We start from the raw sequence: 23,398 nt of genomic DNA on the forward strand, positions 1-23,398 counted from the left end.
GTAGAGATGTGGGGAAAATTAAAATTTTTCTGAGGAAATTTTTGATATTCTTGCAGAAACTGCATTTTCCCTTTGAAAAAACATTTGGATAGAATTAGAGCTGTTTGGGATTTTTCTTTCTTTTCCTCCCTCCCTTTCTTCCTCCCTCTTACCTCTCGCACTTCTACCTTGAGGATGGCCCTGGGAGGGTGGCAGTGGGTTGCTGAGTCACGGCTTTAGCAATAATGTGGCTTTAAGCGCCTCAGTCTGAATAGGTTCAAGCTCGGGTCAATTGGAGGTGTTCCAAAGCTGGGGATCTGCTATTGCGAATGTTCTGTCCCCTGCTCCCTAAAGCCTGATTCTGGTCTTCTCTAGTTGCATCTTTCCTGTAGAGAAAAGCTGTCCTGGTGGCTGGTGAGGCAGTCTCTGAATTAACCAGGTCCTAACCTCCGCAGGCCCTTGTCAAATGAGACTCCGCTTTGAATTTGGTTTGGAAATTAATACAAAGCCAGTGGAGTGCCCAGAACACTAATGCAATATGTTCACATCAGCCTCTGCTGAGTTAGAGGGGGCTGCCATGTGCTGGACAAGCTGTAGCGTCTCTATGTGGTACTCACATTCATTCCCAGGTGGCTGGAGTTGCGGATCAACAGTGCATCGTGCAAGTATTTGGATGGCTCCTTCTGACACAGAACGAAAGCGATAACAATGATCACAAGTGCAAGAGCAAAGAAAACAATATAGGACACAATAGAGACCCAGAAAATGAACTCCAGAGGATGGGGCAAGGAGAGAGGTTCAGAGCAGCCAGCACAGTGCTCCAAACTGAACTGCAACTTTGAAAATGTGATTCAAATATGCAGCTCTGGGAAACCAAGGAATCTCTGCTCGGTATTAGGGGACTTGTTTAAAGCTTGAACGAGGGTTCAGTGGCCCTAGCTGCCATGCAAGGGGTGAACTCTCCCCATGCCCTACATGGGTACAGGATTGAGCCGAGCCTGGTTTGGAGTCCACAGGCTGATCAGATTCCCCAGAAGGAAATTAGGAGTAGATCCTTAAGGAGGCAGCCTTAGAGTAAGAAGTCTCCCCCACACTCAGTGCTACAGGGCTGAGAAACCAGGCTGGGCTGTTTCTTCCAAAGGCTAAAAGCTTTCAGTGCGGGGGCAGGCCTGGAAAGGTTTCCTGTTGCTGCCCATTCACCTGCTTATTTGGTTACCCAGCACTGAAGCATTTTCTTAAATCGCATCCAGTAGTGGAGCCATCTCAAAGGATTGCCCTGTGTACCCACACCACGTGGGCAGACACCCCGATAGTAACTGGTGCTCTTATCTAAGGGGTGCCAAAGGGATTTGCACCACTTACAGCCACTGCTGCCTTGCCTGGCTTCCTCCTTCTCTGGGCAAAGTGGGGGCTCCCCAGGGCAGGTGGGGCATGCCACAAAATCTGTCCCCTCTTCTGTGTTCACCACCCTCCCTCATCCCCCTCCAGCTCCCCTTCATGTGGGTATGTGGCGAAAAGTGTCAGACCTGTGGGGTATATTCTGAGCCAGACCACTTATTTCACTGATCCAGGCAAGTAAGAAAAATGAGCAGCATCTGCTTCTCTCATTGGTGGGAGGATTTGAATGATGTAATCACGGAACAAAAGCTATTTCCTGTGGCCTCAGCTAAGAAAAACGGGACCAATCTTCCATACATCACTTGGAAAGAGAAGCTCTTCCTGCAGCATGTTGTGCTAGGGATCCACTGGGCTGTGGCTCTGAGAGCGTGAGGGGCTCCTGGAGCTCACGGGAACTTTGACTGTCTTGTCACCACCAGTGTCTTGGCAGGGAACTTGCTGCACTGGGCATAATGGCTCATTGTTCCTGTGGCAGGAAAAAAGAGGCAGGATGGGGAGGAGATGAAGTAAAACCAAAGGAGAGAAATTGGGCCTCAAACCCTGTAAAGCTGGCCATTACTGCAGTAAAAGTAATGCCTTGCTTTTCTGTGGCACCGTTCAAGTGAGGCTCTCAAAGCACCTTAGGAACACTAATAAATTTCAGCCTCGCAAGAGCCATGCGACACTGGTAAGTATTATAGATGAGGAAATGCAAAGAGAGATTTTAAGCGACTTGCTCAAGGCTGCACAGTGGGTCAGTTGCAGGGGGGAAGGGGGTGAGAATAGAACCCAGGTGTCCTGACTTTTAAGTCTCTGCACCAAATAGAGGATTGCTAGGGGAAACTTTGTGAAATATGCAGTTTCTTTGAGGACTGGAAACAAGATTAGCTTTATACTTCAGGCTAAATAGGACATGCATATACTATTAAAATAATGCAGAATCAGCTGGCATGGTGACTTGGAAGCAGCAGTAATTAATCTGTGAAATTCCTAGAGGAGGGAAGCCTCACAAAGGCCCCGAAGCAGCAGATTTCAGTGCAGAACGTATCATAATCTAGTGAGCAAATAATAATGCAAACCACAAATATTTACAGAAGTGGAGCTGGGAAGTGTTGGCTGGGAGGCTGTTGAATGTTGAGAGCCAAGGAACAGAGTGTTTAAAGGTCTCAGAGTTTTTTTCCAATGGACAGCGCTATGGGAGGAACCTTGATTTCGGTATAGCCCCTGCACTTTTGGAGACCACATACTTTGGGCCTACTTCTCCTTTCAATTTACGTGATTGTAAACTGGGAATAACTCAACTGAAGTTAACAGAATTACACAAGCGTGAGAGGAGAATCTAAATGCTTGATGTCCTCTGGGGATAAAATATACCTGTCCAGGGATTAACAGAGGGCTATTGTGACATGAACATTAAGAATAAGGTTCTCTTTCTTGCTTGTATCAGTTGTAAGTGTCGATCTCCACCCAAAGAGGGGTTTACATGGGCAATGTGAGTTACCTTGGAAGCAGTGCAGAGCCTGCTTACATGCTGTTACACAGTGCAATGGTTGGCACACTCCCTTGGCTACCGGAGTCACTGCACTGCTGCCCCCAGTGGCCACAGTCAGGCTTCGTCTCACCACAAAGGGGCTGGGCGGGGGCAGCTAGCGATGTCCAGCTACGTCCTCTCCTTTTGGTTCTGTGGCTCAGTTTGTTCTCCACTGTCATTGTCATTCATGGAACTGTCTTTACCCAGACACTATGGATCTTGTGCTCTTGTCAGACCCTGCCTTTGTGATGCGCTTTCTGACATCTCCAAAGTGTCTGTTTCCAAAGTCACTATGGCAATACAACCTGGTGAGTATTAACCATGGTAAGTACTATTAGGAGCTTATTCCTTCGCCCACTTACTTCCCTGATCCTTCTCGCATGAACAGAGAGCAACAATACCCGAAGTCCAAAGGTGCAAACAATTCGATGTCTATTGGGGTGAACTTCCAGCAAGCATGATTCCAGTTTCCTTCCTTAGTGTCCCCCTTCCCAGCTCTGACACCACAGAGCCTTACCTGTGTCCCTGTTCCCATTCCCCTCCCCTTAGCAAAACACGATTCCAATTTCCCCACCCCCATTCCCTGTTCCCATTTCCCCACTTACTTCCTGATTGACTGCAGACTACACAGTAAAACTTGAGTTCTGCTTAACCAATCATTTTCCTGAAATTTAACTAACCAATCCTAACATCTTGTCACATGATTATTTAACCAATTATATCCCACCACCTTAATTAGTTTATACCCAGCAAAATTAATTATACAGCAGACAGAAACAATCACAGAACCAGACAGAAATTATACAGACAAATAATGGGGAAATGGGGACTACAGTGATAGAACAACAAAGAAATGAGGCTTTCACATCCCAGCTATTGAAAAGTGAGTTCTTGCCAGACAGGATGCTATCAAACTAAGTTTCCTTTTACATCTTCTAGGCCCTTCCCTTTCTCTGGAGGCGATAGGCATTATCAGGACAGGATTGTATTTCTTACAGCTCAATAGCACCTTATTTCAATGTGACTAGTTTGGAATGTGAGGATGTGACCATTCGCTTCCCAGCTTATGGCTGCCTCTGCTGCTTAGCCAAGGGCCTGAGCCTAAGCACAGGGCCTCAGACTCTCGCAGTAAGAGAAGGCCCTTACACCGGCAGACAGTGATTTTGATTCTTTCTTTTATACCTCTAGAACTAGCAAAGTGATAAGAATACCCCTAAATTCTTAGAGTATAGGCCTTTACAGACAGGCCTGAATATCTATAGCCTAACAAGTACCCAGGAGGAACTCATTTTTGTCTGCTTCCCTGATGTCTATGTACTCTTCTATAGCAGATTATTGTCAGCAGTATATGGGGAGAAGTCATGCAGTCCTAAAGCTTTAGAGCTAGCACAAAAGAAGCACTTCTGGAAGAGGAGTTGGCCTTGGTATATGCCCCAGGGCAACAGTTGGAGCAGCTTGTGAGCAGGCAACTTGCCTACTAGATGGGCAAAGCTGTAGACTGCTAATAGACCGTGTGTGTGTGTGTGTGTGTGTATATATATGCAGAGAAGGCAAGATGCACAGATGGCAAATATGAAACCTATTTCTGTAAACTCCTGCTCTTATGGGTAACAGTACATAGAATCATAGGACTGAAAGGGACTTCGAGAAGTCATCTAGTCCAGTCCCTTGAACTCATGGCAAGACTAAGTATTATCTAGCCCATCCCTGACAGGTGTTTGTCTCACCTGCTCTTTAAAAATTTCCAGTGACTGAGATTCTACAACCGCCCTAGGCAGTTTATTCCAGTGCTTAACTATCCTGATAGCTAGGCAGCTTTTTCTAATGTCCAACCTAAACTTCCCTTGCTGCAAGTTAAGCCCATTGCTTCTTATCCTGTCCTCAGAGTTTACAAGAACAATTTTTCTCCCTCCTCCTTGTAACAACCTTTCCATGTCCCACCTCAGTCTTCTCTTCTCCAGACTAAATAAACCCATTTTTTTCAGTCTTCCTTCATAGGTCATGTTTTCTAGACCTTTAATCATTTTTGTTGCTCTTCTGTGAACTTTCTCCAATTTGTCCACATCATTACTGAAATGTGGCCCCCAGAACTGGACACAATACTCCAGCTGAGGCCTAATCAGTGCGGAGTAGAACAGAAAAATTACTTATTGTGGTTTGCTTACAATACTCCTGCTAATACATCCCGGAATGATGTTTGCTTTTTTTGCAATAGTAGTTACAGTGTTAACTCATATTTCACTTGTGATCCACTCTGACCCCCAGATCCCTTTCCGCAGTACTCCTCCTTGGCAGTCATTTCTGATTTTGTATGTGTGCACAAAAGATTGTTCCTTCCTAAGTGAAGTACTTTGCATTTGTCCTTATTGAATTTCATCCTATTTACTTCAGACCATTTCTCCAGTTTGTCCAGATCATTTTGAATTTTAATCCTATCCTCCAAAGCTCTTGCAACCCCTCCCAGTTTGGTATCATATGCAAATTTTAGAAGTGTACTCTCTATGCCATTATCTAAATCATTTATGAAGATATTGACCAGAACTGGACCCAGAACTGATACCTGCAGGACCCCTCTTCATATGCCGTTCCAACTTGACTGTGAACCACTGATGATTACTCTCTGGGATTGGTTTTCCAACCAGTTATGCACCCACCTTATAGTAGCTCCATGTAGGTTGTATTTCCCTCGTTTGTTTATGAGAAGTATCAAAAGCCTTACTAAAGTCAAGATATACCACGTCTACCGCTTCCTCCCTATCCAGAAGCCTTGACTATCCTGTCAAAGAAAGCTATTAGGTTGGTTTGACATGATTTGTTCTTGACAAATCCATGCTGACTGTTGTTAATCACCTTATTATCTTCTAGGTGTTTGCAAATCGATTGCTTAATTATTTGCTCCATTATCTTCTGGGTACTGAAGTTAAGCTGACTAGTCTGTAATTCTCTGGGTTGTCCTTAGTGCCAATCTATAAAAGGGGGAATATGTTTGCGCTTTTCCATACAACCAATGCCCATCCAAACAGGGCTAAAGGAATAACTCTGGCACCTCAGACAGGTTCTTGGTCCTGTTGAATAAGACAGAATGCTGTGTGGGAGAAATGGAGAGAGTCATGGTAATGAGTATGGCAATTGTATTAGTATTTTGGCCATCTATGTTGAAACTTTGTTAATCTATAAAATACGATCGTTTATAGTTTAACAATTCCTAGCCTTCTAGTTTGGGGCATAAAAAGCCCTCCGTTTTTCTGTAGTCAGTTGCCATGTGTAGAGAGCAGGTGGTTAAGAGCAAAGCAGCAGTCTTGTTTTCACCTCTCAACATGTTAAGTTTAATTTAAAATAATCAAAGATGACTTTTTTTTTTCACCTCTTGGTTTTTACTGACAAACTGAATTCCTTACAGTGTCCTTGTTGGCTTTGTAGGGAGCTAGAGCATTGCTCTTAATCACGTGCCCTTTATATATAGTTGCTTTGTATGCACATTAACTCATGATCTACTCAGCCCTAGATTTGTCTAATTCGTGCATCTATTTAGAAATCTGGAGTGGAAATGACAAGCTAAAGCAAACCAGACTTACTGTTACTGCATGTCGCAGTAATTTATGTGTATTGAGCTATTACTATCAAAACTCTGGGGGGAAAACGTCAGGAGTCTGACCCCTTTAAATAATGTACAATAAACAGCCATCCCTGTTGAACCTAATGAGAATAGTGGCTATTGCAAGCATCCATGCTGGCCTTGCTCTCTCTGGGAGGGCAAGAAAGTCAGCCTTGTGGAGGCAGCACGTGGAATCTGACACTACCGTGGAATCGAGAGAAAAGAGGCCAAATGCATTATGTATGAGCAGAAGGCTTGGCTTGATGTTAACAAGAGAGAAGTTATTTCAAAGGGAAAGTGGCTTCCAAACATTGGCTTTGCGCTTTTCCCCTGTAAAGGAGCCTGTGTTTTAAATTGCATTACTCATTTTATTACTGCACTCTTATTGTTCCTTTGTCTTATTTCGGTGTGCCTGGTGCTGTACAATTTAAGACAGTGGGAGAAGCAGCCACTACTGCAAGGACTGACCATTCAAGCTTCTGCAGGGACAGGTAGCATACATTGCTATGTCGCAGCTAATCCCACGCTGCCCAAGGGAGGAGCATTTCACTGAGGTAGCAGACAGCAGAGTTGCAGCTCCTTGCCCTCACACTAGGGTTTCCACTGGTTGGGAACAGCTTTCACTTCTGATTGCAGTGCAGAGGAGACCAGCTAGCAGAAGGTGATCCTCTGAGTCAATGTATCCACCAGCTGCTGTGGCCAGCCCCCTCTCTGTCCACTTCTGAGCCCCTTATGGCTTTGGGTCAGTGGGCTTTCTGTCATCAGGGCCCTGACCATAGTCTTTGCTAGCAGATGTTGGCCGACAACCTGGGCTGGGTCTGGCATTGATGATACAGTTCACACCCATGATGAGGGCCCCATCGCAAAGCAGCACAGACTACGTTCTGTTTTGTCTTAGTAGCTGTTTTTTGTTGATTAGCTTTGAAGGTGCAGAACCGTCTGCGATAGTAGCTGATGCCTGACTGACTCTGCTTTTTGTTTTTAATGATGGCCTCACAAATCTAGTGCTCGGGAAATGTGCCACGTTTCTGAGTGCAATGGCAACTGAGCTTCTCTGTCCACTCTCCAAAGAGACACGTGGCTGAATGGGCGGGATGATGAGTATTTGTACCATGGAAGCACCTAGATGCTCCAGTCAGAGTTCAGGGCCCCATTGTGCTAGGTGCTGGACACACACGTATATTAAAGACCCCGACTCAAAGAGGTAAGTCATGATTCATGCCCCCCACACCCAAGCCTGGGCCGCTTAGCTGAACCTACCCCTGGTCCTCTCATGCAGATCAACCGACAGATGTCAGATGGCCACTGCCTTTGGTCATTACTAACTGCAACCTGGCTTGGGTTTGAACCTGAGAGCTATAACACAGGTTTCTGTGGTGTGAGCACTAACACACACAGTCATATTTTTTTAAAAAATCCCATCCAAATGCTGCTTCAAGGTCCCAGTGGTAAATAAAATCAAGGTCCCCTCCTCCCCGCCACTGTAACACTATATTCTCCTGTCACCACTTCTGCATCATGGCTACTTCAGCTTTTTGGGACATAAAATCCAGGCTTTCCTTGCCTCAACTGTGGCTGCCTCCTGGTGCCATCCATACCAGTCAGCACTTCATTTCTGGGAAGAAAAAATAGGGCAATGGAGTGGCGTAAGAATAACTGAGCCTCTGTAAAAATCAGGGAGCAGAGCAAACGCTATTCCACCAGAACTGACTGGAAAACAAATTCTGTTCCCTGGTTTCTGACACTGGCTCATTTATTCTTCTTGGGGCTTAATTAGCAGTTACTACTTTTTCTTAATTCACCTCTAAAACTATTTAGTGAAGCTGGCTCCTGAACAGATAGACCCCAGGAGAAATTTCAGAAGCAGAAAAATCTGAAGAACATTGGGATCTAATTTGTGGCCCAGAACAAATGTATTACAGCAGGAAGTTGCTGATAAGCCTTCCCTTACTGTTTTTGGTAATAGCCCCAACTGTGTCAAAGACGCTTTACAGACTGATGTGAGGTCAAAGTCCTCACCTTGAAGAATGTGCAATCTAGCGACACAGCTAGCAAGCACAGTCATTGGGGATGGGAAGATGTGTTCCTGAGCAGTGAAATTTAGACTTAGTAGTTTTGTAATTTTTCTTGTTTGTGGCATGGGGAGAAGGGTTAAGAAAAGTGTATCTGTCCTCTAGTTTGTGTTTGGATTCTTGTGGGCTGAAACAGTTGTGATCAGCTAAACTTAAGGAGCCCTAATGAGCATTGTGATGAGTTCTAACCATTCTTAAAAGCAGTCCTGAGTATAGTCTGTAGGTGAACCTTGGTAGCACACACTAACTACAGAGTACCGCTGCTCCTGACTGTATGATCAGAAAGTGGGAGTTCAGTGACTGACACTTTGTACTGCAAGTTATTGCTGCCATGTTTCTTTCTCTTTACAACTTTATAAGGGGATAGAGTTGAAAGAGGACTGAGAGTCTGAGGGATTTGGGAAATAATAACAGAAGATTGTCGTCTGCAAAGGGTGCAAAATGATGATCTTCCTGTAGAGAAGTCTAAGGTGTTTACATGTGTATGCCGTATTGGCTTATGGAGCATCCAGAGACACAAATAGCTGACTTTTAGGGCTAACTTGCCATACTTTGCAACACTGAACAGAATGAAAGGTCCATAGACATTAGAAAAGACATTGAGAGATTGCAATGAGCTAGCTAACGTGTGTGTGCACTACTTTAGGCTTCTATGGATGGATTCACAACTGCTCAACTCTGGGTGACATGGCCTATGACACCAGGAGCTAAAGGAGATTCTCATTTATTTTGGGTGGCAGAGACCTGTGGCTCAGAGCAGAAGAAATTGAGTTCCAACTTGGTTGTCACTATGAAGTTCTGTGGAAGTGGGAGATGACTCTGCATTGCTACCATTGAACTCTGAGGTCAGAAGATATAGGTATGTGAGAAAAATATTTGACAGTCCCACTGCTAACTCAAAAGAGAAGTCAGTCCATTCTTGCTCCTAACATTTCTGATGCTCTTAATTTTCCAGATTGCTTCACCTGAGAAGCTTCTCTTGTGTACTATTCTTTAATGTTAAATCTTTCCAAAATGAAGCAGGAGCTTTATATTTATGTGCCTGAGACATGCTGTGCATGGAATGCAAGGTCTCATATCCAGATCCCTGGTTTTTAAACATTCTAGCTCACTGTGAGAGTGCCTGAGAATGCGACTCACGTATGGAGGACACAACTGCAGTCTGAACAGGAGTGAGTTTTGGTTAAACAGAGCTTGAATACCTGGGGTGAAATCCTGGCCCCTCTGAAGTGAATGGCGAGACTCCCATACACCTCAACGAAGACAGGATTTCACCCACAACTTGTAGCTTACACCACTGTTGACTTTTCGCTGATAGAAATAATGAATCACTTTCTAAAGGAAATGTTTGATTAATTAAACTAGTGATCAGAAAACATGTTGATTTAAAAACAAAAAAAGCTAAAATCCACATGCTGTTGCTTACGGTGTGATATCTATAAATGGTATGATCTTAAATTGACAAAAGCTGTGCTATTAATTGACCTACCTCAAATTACTGAAAAGGATTTAGATTGTGTGAATAATTCAGTACGAGACACTACAAACATCAACTCAAAAGCGGCAATATTATACAATAAAACTTCATTTGCAAGCTGTCGGAACCACGTGTGCTGTTCTCTGGTACTTGTGTTTACTTCTGAGTGGCCTGCGCAGAATATTCACACACACTTCACATGAACAATTCTCTTCTTTACTTTTTTTTTCTTTTGCTGAAAACAAAACAGCCACATCGAGTCAGATTGTCATTAGCTTTTCAGAGAGATTTCGTTTGCACTTAGCACACAGTTGGGGCCAAAGTGAAAGCTGGATAAGTGCCTGAACTATTCAGCTGGAAATTACATCTTGCACAGGAACCTTTAAATGTCAAATTCCACAATCCCCCTTACAGCCAGAACTGTTTCAACTCCCTTTTCCCCCATGACTTTTCTTCATTTTACTACAGATGTAACTGTACTATCCTTCAGATATGATAAATCATATTTGGGAACGCCACTCTCTAGGGCACAGTAAGCTACCACCCAGCATTTCAAATGACACTAAACTACAATAACAAGTAAACAGAGCCCAGGAGAGAAATGCATTTTGAAATGTGCTGTTTGTGTTAGTAATGCAAAGCAATTAATGAACCAAGAGAGTGAGGAATGAAGGGAATCCCTTTTAGTTCTGATAAAGACACTAGAAATCAATGGGCCGTATATTCAGACCTGCTGAAAATGGCAGCAGCTCCTGTGGAAATCTTGGGGACAGACTCAGCCATGCCATTGCTTATGTTTTCCATGCACAAAGGGCAGCGTGTACTCTCAGCCTCAAGCTAAAAGGAAAACAACAGAAGAAAGAACAAAATCTACAGGAGAGAGCACAGTGTGTGTCTCATTTTGGAACTGCCTCATAACACACCAGAGAAACAGACTTTCCTCCATACATTTAAAGCTGCAGTACGCAGAAACGGAGTACGAACAGTTACTTCGCTTCATGCACCACAACTGAATGATATGAATTACAGGTCTGGCATACCTTGATGATAAATAGGTGGGTGTTAAAACAATATAACTTGTATCCACTTGGCAATCAGGGGCAACCAGATTCTACTCTGTTTCACCAGTCAGTGGAGTCACTCCAAATTTACACCAGGGTAAAAGATCAGGATCTGGCCCTAGATGGGTAGCTCTAGTATATCATAGACACCTAAGGGAGAAGAAAAGTGGTGTAGCACAGAAGGCAACTTATGGTAGAATATAAGGAAAAGTAGGTGTGGAATCTGTTTTGTTGTACGTACTATTGCTAGGTGCTTTTCCTGATACTGTCCTCTCTCTGACCCTTCTGACATGCACATTACGCCTACTCCTACCTTATCTGTAACTTACACTAGTATTGAGTTTGGTCCTTTACTTCTTTAAATGATAACCCTTTCAGGGAATCACTTGGTTCATTCAACTGGTGACTTGAAAAACCTGATTTTAAAATGTTTTCTGAAATCCACATGCTCTTGCTGACTGCACGATATGTGTAAAGCATATGCTGTTTGATCTTGAATTAACAAAAGATGTGGTTTAGATCATCTTACCTCAAAAATTCCTGCAAAGAATTTGGCTCATATGAGTAGTTCAGTACCAGAGGCTGTACAAACATTGACTGTAATAGCAGAGTGTTAAGGTTAACAGTAAGGCTAAATGCATAACATTTATTTTGCTTTAAAGGGTGCAAATATATACTAGTTAAGGGGTAGTTGAAAAACATGTTTCCAAGAACAGTGGTTTACAGTTTAGTTCTGTATGATAAAAATAAATAAGTTCAAGCTCCAATACTTCAGATATTTGTTGTCACAGAAAAGGAGCCGTGATGACTGGCGGCGCTAGTTTAGTCTCATGTATTTGCAGAAATCACTCGATTCAGATGGAGCACCTCACAATTAGCTGTTTTCAAGGTTTCTCTCTCTTTGGGCTGGTCTACACTAATGCTATAAGTCGACCTAAGTTACGCTACTTTGGTTTTGGTTATGTAAATTATGTAACTGAATTTAGGTTGATTTACAGCAAAGTCTGCACTAGGCTATTTTGATGGGAGACGCTCTCCAGCTGATTTACCTTCTGCCTCTTGAGGAGGTGGCGTACAGACATCAACGGGAGAGTCCTCTGCCATTGACTTAGCTTGTCTTCACCAGATCCCCTAAATCGACACCACTACCTCGATTGCAGCAGTGCCTATTTAGCAGTAAGCCCTCAGATACTAACGTTTCCGTTTTGGCATAGACGGAGGGCTTGCAAGGGTCGTTAAAGAAATCACTAATACTTCTGCAAATGCAATGGGCCAGATTCCACTCTGAGATGCACAAACACATCACTGCAAATATTTTCCAGATTATGACACTGATGAAATTGTAATCTGAAGTTAGCACTGCAAGCAGCTTTCCCTCCTACACTCAACTCTCCTAATAACACACTTCTAGTATTCCAAGTGTGTGACTTCTTGTGGATCATGAATTATACCATATTGCATAGAATCCTGTTCAGATACAGAAAGTCAGAGTGGGTAAAATTCATCCCTTGGCAGAGGGTACTTAAAAAGCCCTCCATGCTACAGAATATTTGTTGTACCCTTCAGCCCTGATGATGGACAGAAGGAGAGCATAGGGAGGCAGCTGTATCTCCTCCATGCTGCCAAGGTGAGCTCCTTGTGTGTTCAGAACTGGTTGGTACAGCAGGGCATTTTGGGAGTGTGCTGGGAGAGGGACCACGAGATTATTCTTCCCAACAGATTTTGAACTGTAAGCTGTTTGGGGCAGGAACAGTCTTTTTGTTCTGTGTTTGTACAGCCCCTATAACAATGGGGTCCTGCTCCATGACTAGGGTCTTAAGTGCTACCAAAATATTAAATAATAACTTTCCATGACCATTCTGAACAGACAACTTCTTAAAGCATTATCCTCATCTATGCAGCGAGTAAAAACCAGGGGTCAAATTCCATAGGCTTTATTTGAGCAAATCTCCCATTACCTTCAAAGACAGTTTTGCTCTGTTAAGCACGTCAGAGCTTGTCTACACTTCCACTGCTGCAGCGGCACTGCTGTAGTGCTTAGTGAAGACGCTACATACTCCAACAGCAGAGCTTCTTCCATTGGCGTAGGTACTCCACCTCCCTGAGAGACGGTCGCTATGTCAATGGGAGAAGCCTGCCCATTGACATAACGCTGTCTGCACCAGGGTGGGGAGGGGGGGGGGCAAGGTTGGTATAACCAAGTCGCTCAGGGGTGTGGCCCCTTGTGACTAACCACTACTAAGCAACACACCCCAAATTTCAAATAGAGGTAGACAAAATCCTTAAACTGTCACTGAACAATTGTGAGTGATTAATCTGTTCAAGAAAATCATGATCTATTTGCTGATGTTCTCCGTTAGGGATTATTCTCTCAGATCAAGTTACTGATGATTCTTTGGATTATTAAAACAGTTTTAAAACCCCAATTTACTCTTTCAATAGCTGTGTTTTTATTTACATACTACTTCTCCCTCAGTTAGAGGAATGCACATAGACTAGTCTGTTTCATGTTTGCTCACAGTCGGTGTTCTAACCCAGGGCCACGTTAGCATTATTATATATTTAGTAATTATATGTTCAGTGCTACCCAGCGTGCTCAGCGCTGTACAAAATACAGGAGAATACACAGTTTGTTGCCTGAGGAGCTTAATGTGATTGATTGACACAAATTCTACTGGAAGAACCCATGAGGTTCTGTTAGAAACTCTGATGAGTTTGCAGGGGCATCGTTGAGAATTTGGCCCATTGTCCTTGCCCATTTCTCAAATTGTGTTTGTTGTTTGAAATGAGTGCACGTGCCCTAGGCAGTGTACAGCAGTTGGGCAACTGATTTTCATTTCTTGCTGCTAATTTAAAGTGGTTTTATTTGTTAGACTAAGCCTATGTCTATGTCTACGCACACTAAGACTACACAGACAGACTAAGCCTATGTCTACACATGCACTTGCACCAGTTTAGTTTAGCCAGTGCAAACTCCTGTGTTGCACTCTCGTTCTGGACTGAGTGGTATATTTCAGTTTTATTTAAATCTGCTCCTAAGTGATTTAAGAGAAACCAAAATAGGACCCTGGTATATGCACACAGTTATACTGGTTTAATTAAAGATGGGATTTCAAACTGATTTAATTAAACAAGTGTAATGGGGTGTGTGGACATTCCTATGCTAGTTTAAATCTGGTTTAAAACAGCTGAGCCTTTTGCATCAATTAAACTAAATTAGTTTAAAAATCACACTTTAAAATAAACTGGTGCAACTCTGGGTGAAATCTTGGCTCCACTGAGATTAATGAGAGTTTTTGCATTGTCTTCAATGAGGCCAGGATTTCATCGTGCAGATAAACCATGAAGTCCAACATTCTGGGACCTAAGGTTGAACTGAGATTGTGTCTTTCTTTAAAATAAGATAAAAAAAAAACCCCAACAAACACCTCAGATTTTCCGCTGGATAACTCCAGCCCAGCTTTATTACTCTACCCTATGGGAGATTTTAAGCAGGAGTTTGCTCCTGCCTGGCTGGAATGGAAAAGAGAGTTAAACTGGGACTGTCATGAGGCTAAATGAAAACCAAGTATCCAAAAACATTTGAACTCTGGAGAATTTGGATTCTGATCCACACTGCCTGGCTTGGGACTATATAAAAATATGTCAAGGATATACAGGACTAACCAGCAAAACTGCTGAGGATGCTGTGCACCTTGCAGGATCCAAGTCATCTCATTTTCAAGGGTGCCGTGAGTGATTTGTCGCTTAAAGGAACACCATCAACTTGACGTTTCAGGTACAGCGCATCCTTCCGTGTGTTTTTGTGACTTTGAAACCACATTTTCCTATTGTTTCCAAACAGGGAAAACAGCCTCTATACACGGAACCAGCGAAACTGACTTTATACAGACAGTGCTGTCAAATATAGAAGTTAAACAACTGGCAAAAAGGATATTCTTTCTCTAACCTCTCAAATTTAGTAATTTTATAACCTAGACAGAAGCACAATTCTTAAACTGACAGTGTCCCTTTAAGAGTTTGTTTCAGATTAAGTGACTCAGAGTTCAGTTTTAGCATAGAGAACCCTTACTTATCTTATTTAAAATTCAAATTAGAAGTAACTGCAAAATGCATTTATATAGGTTTCTAAATGGTAAATTGTATCGAAGCATCTTAAAAATTCAAATGAAATTTCTACCAGTTCGGAGGAAGGACAAGCTGCTGATGCTGGTACTGCTTAAAAAAAATAATTAATTTAAAAAACAGAGAGTTTACTGTTGCATTTATTTTTTCAGCAGTACACATATTTTAACCAGTATATAATATTAGATGAAAGGCTGCAGTGTCTGAATGATGCAGTAAATATGAATTTTTGAAAAATGTAGAAATGATCCAATATTATGGAAAGAAAAAAGTAGTTTAGTGGATAAAATATTAAACTGTAATAACCATTTTTCTTTGGATCTGCTTAGCCTACCAAGTGTTCTGTGTAAGATGTAAAGTTATAATATGCATACGTACGCATCTGTCTCTATAAATATACATGTGCATCCCACATTTCTAAAAACAGGACATGTGTGCTGGGAAAATATAGGAACAATGAACTTCCTTAAGAGAGGCTTATTTTTTCAAGTTATTAAAAGAAGGTGGCAAGCATTCATGAGGATATGAAAATTTAAAGCCATCTGAAGGAAACTCTTGAAAACCTCTGGTTAAAGTTGTTGCCAAGGAATCTCAGCTATGTTATGTCAGAATGTTTAATTGCAAGCTGAAGTTTAATGAATGGAAAGATATTGCAAAAGCAGGAAGTTTCTGAAACTACATAGAACAACCATGAAAATAAAATTCCAAAGGTTGTAGATCTGAAATCCTGTTGGAAGCTGAAATTTCCATCTACATTATGACTCCTTTTCCTACTGTGTACAGTTTGCCAGCTGTGTGGCTAAAGGGAGGTATACTGCTCTGGATATCATCTTCTCTTAGGCTCAGGCACCATTTGTTATGTCAATATGAAGAAGTCAACTTCTTTGCATTTGTTGTGAGGGTGTGTACAGAAATACAGCTTAGCAATAAGGGGAGGAAAAGCAAATGTCAGGATGCATTAAATAATGTATTTTTTTCTTTACTTTCCAAGAAGCTCGCTTGCAGCATGATGCTGCTATTTATATCATCACGCTTAAACCCAGCTGTTGATTCATGTTAACATGCAAAATGGTGCAGAAGACCCGGCAGAAGTGTGTGAATCCCAGAGAAACCTATATTCTGTCATTTTGAGAACATATTAAATATCACAAGCTTTGCTGGGATGTAGGTCAGTCATGCAGTGCGTGATGTAGACAATACAAATATTTCCGACATTTAATACCTGATGAAAGGAGGCCAAACAGCAGCTGACTCAAAACAACACATCTGTGATTCCATGTTTGAAAGAGAACTTTTTCCTGTAACTCCAACCTGACAAATGTACCATACACCCACATTACAGCATTCTTATAGAAGCAATCTTATGTACTTGAGTGGGATAATGTGGTCTTCCTTTTGTGAATATCTTCATCAACTTTGTTGAAGTTACACTAGAATAAATTTGGCCTGTGGATTTTAGAACATATGTTTTTAGCCTCTTCTAGGACATCCTACATTGCTTTTTTATTGTTTGACAAATACCCATAAAGCGACACACCTTCTAATTTATTTGTGACTTTACAATTCCTGTTTTTTTATTTTTTAAGAAATAAAACAAATGCCATTAGGTATATTAATTAAGAGCCAGAGACTGAGAGTTTTTGTGTGAAACACACTGTGAAAAAGCCGCTGTTTAAAACACCACATATGCTCTAGAGGTGACATAAGGTGTTGGAAAGGTAATTCCCAGCCTAGAATGTTTACTTTTGGGTTCATGGATCTACAATGTGAGATAAGAATCTGTTGGCAATTAAATCAGGGAGGATGACTTAGACAGACCCTGAAGTCCTGAAGAGTTCTGATTGAGTGGAAATGCTTAGGAGTAGAGAGTGGTGGAAAAGCTCTATTGCCATTATAACTGCTGAAAAACCATGTTAACTGACAGGTTTCAGAGTAACAGCCGTGTTAGTCTGTATTCGCAAAAAGAAAAGGAGTACTTGTAGCACCTTAGAGACTAACCAATTTATTTGAGCATGAGCTTTTGTGAGCTACAGCTCACTTCATCAGATGTATACCGTGGAAACTGCAGCAGACTTTATATACACACAGAGATCATGAACTGATCATGAACAGAGATCATTAACTGAGATCCACAACCAATAATCTCTGAGGTTATCTATTTACAATTAGGATAAGTTCCCAGCAAATACAGATCTCTTTTCATGGTTTTCTTGCATAGTTTCCATTCCTTTGATCATATTTGTATACATGGCACAGAAATTGCACTAGTTATCTTGGTCAAAAAAGGGAGGATTTTTGTTTCACTGGTGGTTCTTGATCTAGCAGTAGTCTTTGATCCACTGGCCATGATTTTTCTGTCTTGCCTGTAAATCCTATGTTGGATAGATGGAATTGCATCTTGATGATTCTCTCCTTACCTCTCAAGAGTGACCCCAGAAGGAGTACTGTTGGATAATTACTCACGTGCCCTATGAGCACTCTCATGTGATGTTCTGTGGGGTTTTGTTCCATTACTCCTCCTAGGAAGATAGTGAAAGAATCGGGGCTGCCCTATTTGGTGAAATTTCTCCTATTTTCCTGACTGGTACTGGGACATAGATTAAACAGGAGCTGGTTCAGACTCAGTGCAGAATAGATGAGGAGGCACTGGTGGTAGGATGAAGTATTTTCAGGTGTGTGTGGGGGAGGTGCTGGCTGATTTGTTTTGTGGTTGGTTTACCTACCCTTTATCAAACAATGTAAACTTCAGATCCTAGAGTCCTTATCTACTCTTGGATTCTCAAGTGAAAGCAGTGGCCAGAAGTTCCTTTTTACCATTTGCATTTGGCTTACAAGGTAGCAATCTTTTTACTCTGTGATGTGGATTTCATCTTTGTCATCCACAGCTTTATGCCTTTCGGACTGGATTATCCCAATATATTTGTCTTCTTGGGACAACCATGGAAGTCCTCTTGGAAATTTATAGTTAGTACAGAATGATGCTGCCTTTCATGACCCAGCACAGGGAAAGAGGAGGTTAAACAATATTTAGATAAGTTAGTTGTATTCAAGTCAGCAGGCCTTGACAAAATTCATCCTAAGTATGGATAGGAGTGTGCAGGGGTCAGTGTGATTTGGACAGGAGCTGTGTGAGGGTGAGGACTGTGATTGGATAAGGGGTGGGGTGACCATATTTCTGAAAGGGTAAACTGGAGGGACAGCATGTGGGGCTGGCCCGAGCCCCCTCTCCCCGCACGGGGGGCTGGCCTGAGCCCCTCATACCCCCACACGGGGCTGGCCTGAGCCTCTAGCCCGACTCCTGCCTGCCTCTTGCGTGAGGCTGACACTGGCATCACTGCTCCCTTGAGCTCTGCCTCCTATGCAGGGCAGGTCTTGCATTGACGCGTACCCCCCTTATGTTCCTTTGTGCACTACTTTTTTGACAAAAGTGGCCATTTGTCCTGTTTGCTCTTGCCAACTTGATCAGTTGGAAAGAGCAAACAGGACAAATGCCCACTTCTGTGAAAAAAGCCAGGACAGCTGGGATAGGGTTTAAAAATGGGACTGTCGCGGCTGTAACAGGACCTCGGGTTACCCTAATAAGGGGGCGCACAGGAGCCAGTGTCACTGGACAGAACTGGGCCCAGGGTGTGATCAGACGTGGGCCATGTTCCTCCTACGCACAGGGGCAGCCAGGGGGCTCCACACGCTGCCCCCGCCCCAAGCACCGCCCCTGCAGCTCCCCTTGGCCGGGAGCCCTGGCCAAGGGGAGTTGCGGGGGCTGGGGCCGGGGCAGTGCCCAGAGCTGCTGCATGTAGGAGTTGGAGGGGGGACGTACTGCGGCTGGGAGCTGCTTGAGGTAAGTGCTGGCTGGAGCCCCAACGCCCTGGCCCAGCCCTGATTCCCCTCCCACCCTCCGAACCCCTCAATCCCACCCTCGCGCACCCTCCTGCACCCCCAACCCCTCATCTGCACCCCCAGCTGGAGCCCTCCCCCTCCCGTGCCCCAGCCCCCGAGGGAGTGAGGGTGGGTGGGGCGAGCGAGCGACAGAGGGAGGGGGATGGAGTGAGCAGGGGTTGGGCCTCGAAGAAGGGGCGGGGCCTGGGCAGGGCCTCGGAGGAGGGGCGGGGCAAGGGTGTTGGGTTTTGTGCCCGTAGAAAGTTGGCAGTCGCGGTGGGGGTGTGGTCAGATGAGGGAGTGCCCAGGGGGCGGTGATTGGACAGAGCTGGGTGAGGGGTGTGACCGAGGGGAACCCGAGGGGCTGTAGGGGTGCTCTGAGGAGGGGAAGGAGGCGTGGCCGGGGGGCTGCATCAGAGAGCTGGCTCCCCCCCCACCCCTCGCGCCTAAGGGGCCAAGCAGAGCAGGGAACAGGCCTACCCCTGAGGGGGCTGCTTGCGCATGCGCTTCTTGTTCCATGGGAGACGGACCCACGTACCTGCGTCACTTGCTTTAAAGTAAGAGCGACAGAGAAGACGAAGGGTCCTTTGTGCGCATGCGCGTCCCTATCAGCGCTCCAGCCACCGCCAAGGTCTCCTTCCAAGCCGACAGTGCTCAGTTTTGATTGGTTGGTGCGTTCCGTTCTCTCTGTCTTTGATTGGGTGTTTAGTCCTGTCATTCAAGAGCTCCGCGTTCCAGCCCACCAGCTGCTGTCCGGATGAGTGGCACTTTACTCTTCCCGACCCCCTTCCTCTCTCTGATTGGACTGTTGTTTCAGTCACTCTGTCCCGCTGCCTATCAGCTTCCGGTTCTGTTCGGATTGGGTCGGGTGTAAAGATCTTACACGCCGCCGCTCCCTATGCCCAAACAAAATAATCCTGCGGTGCTAGGCGTGTCGATAGGGCGCAGTCGGTCCCCTCTGCCTGGGACAGATTATAGGCCTTCCCCCATACCCTATCTCCCTGCCTGCTGAGGGGCCGGCTGCATCCCAGCGGGAGCCGTCAGGAGAGCGGCGCGGAAGGACACCACAGAGCGTTGTGGGAGTTCTGAGACGAGAGTGACAGAAGAAGTAGTTCCGGCTCCGCCTTGTGCCTCCTTTCCCAAAAATAGCGCCCAGCGGGTATCCGTGAGCCGGTGTCAGTGTCTCCCGAGGAGCCTGAGCGGGGAGGAGGCAGCGGCAGTAGCGGGGTGCAGTGGGCGGTGGACGGGTGAGTGAGCGAGCGGGGGGCCGAGCTGGCGGCCAGGGGCGGTTGGCGGGCACGAGGGAGTACGCGGGAGAGGCTGAGGGCAGAGGCGCGGGGTTACGCGGGTTGCCCCGCGGCCGCGGGGGAGGAAGGGACCCCGCGCTGACAGCCCGCCCCGCGGCGGGGGGAGGGGGCGCTGTCATGGGCTCAGTGTGTGGGGGGAGACATCCTGGGGAGGGGAGAGGCGAGAGGAGGGAGGGTGCTCCGGGGCGGGGGGCGATTTGGGGCGGGAGCCCTGGGGGTGGCTGGCGAGCGAGGAGCGGGAATCCAAAGTGTGTGTGTGAGAGAGAGAGAGAGAGCGCGAGTGGGGGGGGGGGGGTCCGCACGGGTGGGCGAGTTGTTCTCACTGAGGGGCCTCTCGGGAACTTCCTGTCCCTCCTGCCCTGCGGAGAAGATGGAGCAGGCCAGTGCAGCCTGCTCGGGGGCTGGGTGTCAGAGAGGGGAGGAGGGGCGTGGGTGCGGGTACATGATGGCAGTCAGGGAGCTCTGCCGTCGAATTGTATTTATCTAGTGGCGAGCTTCCCCTTGTGGGATATAGGAAGGCGAGGCGGGGGGGGGGGGCACCTTTTGACCTACTCGTTTGTTACCTGGAAGGGTAGAAGCCCCACTGGGTAAAAAGCACCGCATAAAGGTGGGAGATGGTTTTTGTCCAGAAGAAGAGTGTATCAGATGCTGTCAGAGAAGTGAGGATTTTTTGGAAGCGGGGGTGGGGTGGGGTTGAAAGAGGAGTTGTTCAGACAGTTCGACAGTGAAAGAAGGAAAATGTTTTGATGATTTTTGGGGGGGGGGCAGATCTCATTTTTGTTCATGTGTGTGATAGTTCAGAGAAAGAAGTGGTGTGAGTACAGTTGTCTCTGTGCAAACAGCGTTGTATTAATCAGTTTTGTCCAGAAGTGAAGAAAAAAGGTAGGAAGGAGACCATACTCTTTCTGAATGAATAATAGCAAGTCCCCTGAGATTTTTCTGAGGTTAGCTTATGAAACTAAACTTTCCAATACATTTTATCTGCTCTTGAGATGTGCCTGCTGGTGAGGAAGGTGGTGAAGGAAAGGGAGCTGTTCAGAACATGTAGCAGTGAAGGTGTTTGGCAAGTGGTTCACTTCAGTTTTGCAAGTGTGCAAATGGTGTAAATTGAAATTGCCTTCAGAAAGGGAGAAATTAGAAGGGAGGCTGCTTTTGCAGCTAATGGCAAAGCCAGTGAATCCCACAATCCTTGGGGATCTTTCTCACCAAAATAAGTGGTCATATCTTCCCACCGTTTAAGTAAGATGTGAGATAGAAAGTAAAGGGTGTCCGGAAGTAGATAGTGGTAGCAGAGGAGTAATTCTGAGACCATGAGAGAGAGATAGTATCAGAAACAAAAATCTGTTTTGGCATGAAGACAGGTTAATTAGGTAGCATAACACTTATATTTTATTTTAGTATTCTTTTGTAACAGAACAAGTGACCTGTAAGCTTTCTAAACCTTTCAGAAGTGTATTATTATACATGAGCACTTCTAGTATCTCGGTATGGTGTTTTGTCATCTAAGTGTGCGTATTTTTTCATTGATGAAATTTTGGCAGATGCTTAACTTTTACAGAAGGTGGCAGAGCAATGATCTTGGAAGCAGTCTGTGATTTTTTTTTAATGAGTCTGATTTTAAATAGGATATGCAAGATTGGAAAACTTAATGGCTAGCAACTCTTCCAAAAAACAAAGATCAAACAAACAAACCCCCAAACCCAACAACAAAATCCTATTTCTTCTCTGTCTGGGAGAGCAATGTGGATATTTTATAAAAGAGCCAAATATGCACTTTGTTAAATAGAGACTAAGGCGGGGTGAAAAGGCATAAGTCTATCAATATTTGCAGGGTGTTATCACCAACAATGGAGAAGAATAGTTTAGTATGAGGATGGGATGGAATTGGACATAACAAGGCAAAAATAGAGGGAAAACTTAATATAGAGAACACTCCTGCACTGGCAGGGAGATAAAGTAGATTATTCAGGTCATTTCTGACTTCTGTTATTCCATTTCTGACAAGAGTATTCATTAACTATATAATTACGATAGAAGCATAGAAGTCTTTAATATAATCATGCTTTTGCTTTATTTCTTTGGATGCTTAAAATGTGTATTTAAACCTTCATGAATATTTACCCACCTGTTTATATATAATCTTTCATCCAAGAGTCTTAAAGTGATTACAAACATTAAACCTCACAACTCTATAATCACACAATACCATTTCTTATGCCTAGAAAGGAAAGGGTGAAATAAATACATTCATTGTGATTTAGGTTAGACATTAACTTCCTAACTGTAAGGACATTTTAAGCACTGGAGCAAGTTATGTAGGGAGGTTGTGGAATCTCCATCACTGGAGGTTTTTAAGAACAGGTTAGACAAAGAGCCATCAGGGATGGTCTAATAATACAGCAGAGGACTGCACTTTATGACCTCTCAAGGTCCATTCCAGTCCTACTTTTTGATGATTCTGTGATGCTAATGAAGACTTTAGGTGAAATGTTTCATAGGATTGACATGGGATTGCTAGGGCTTTGGCCATTTTGCAGCTAATAAACAGTTTTGAAGAAAATAATGTTTATTATATTATAAGTAGCAAAATCAGTTTGTGACAGCATAAGTTTTAGAACTTGTTTAGAAACCTTATTTCAATGATGGTGCAGGCTTAGGTAACATCTGTGTTATGAGCTAGGAGGTGTGATTCCCAGCTTGTATAGATGTACCTGTGCTAGATCTGCTCAAGCTAGCACCTAAAAATAGCATTGTGTGTGCAACGGCATGGGTGATCACTAGAAGCCCCAAGTACAGTCCTGCCTGGCTCCCTGGGTATATACTTGGGTGGCTAGTCCATGCCTCCACCCATGCCACTCTGGATACACTGCTATTTTTAGGTGTTCAGTCAAGCTGAGCTAGCTCAGGTACATCTACCCAAGCTGGGAATATCACCTTTCAGGTCAAATGGAGACATATCCTTAGTCTCTCCGTAAGATTTACCTTAAACCAGTTAGTG

General features: G+C 44.3%; 1 protein-coding gene and 1 long non-coding RNA gene across 8 annotated transcripts in view; one reads left to right on the forward strand and one right to left on the reverse strand.

Moving 5' to 3' along the window:
• Positions 1–10,121: 10,121 nt before the first annotated feature.
• Positions 10,122–20,144, reverse strand: LOC142073421 (uncharacterized). Its single transcript, XR_012670305.1, has 3 exons — positions 19,632–20,144; positions 10,762–10,868; positions 10,122–10,266 (listed from the first exon to the last, which is right to left on the reverse strand). It is a non-coding gene; the product is annotated as an uncharacterized LOC142073421 (long non-coding RNA).
• The window catches only part of MEF2A (myocyte enhancer factor 2A), a 161,104-nt gene continuing 157,841 nt past the window's right edge, over positions 20,136–23,398 (forward strand). For all 7 annotated transcript variants that reach the window (XM_048866040.2, XM_048866050.2, XM_048866043.2 and 4 more), the window contains exon 1: positions 20,136–20,340. The gene's annotated coding sequence lies outside the window, so the exon portion shown is untranslated. The remainder of the gene's footprint in view (positions 20,341–23,398) is intronic.

This window comes from Caretta caretta, chromosome 10 (genome assembly GCF_965140235.1).
Source record: "Caretta caretta isolate rCarCar2 chromosome 10, rCarCar1.hap1, whole genome shotgun sequence".
NCBI lineage: Eukaryota > Metazoa > Chordata > Testudines > Cheloniidae > Caretta > Caretta caretta.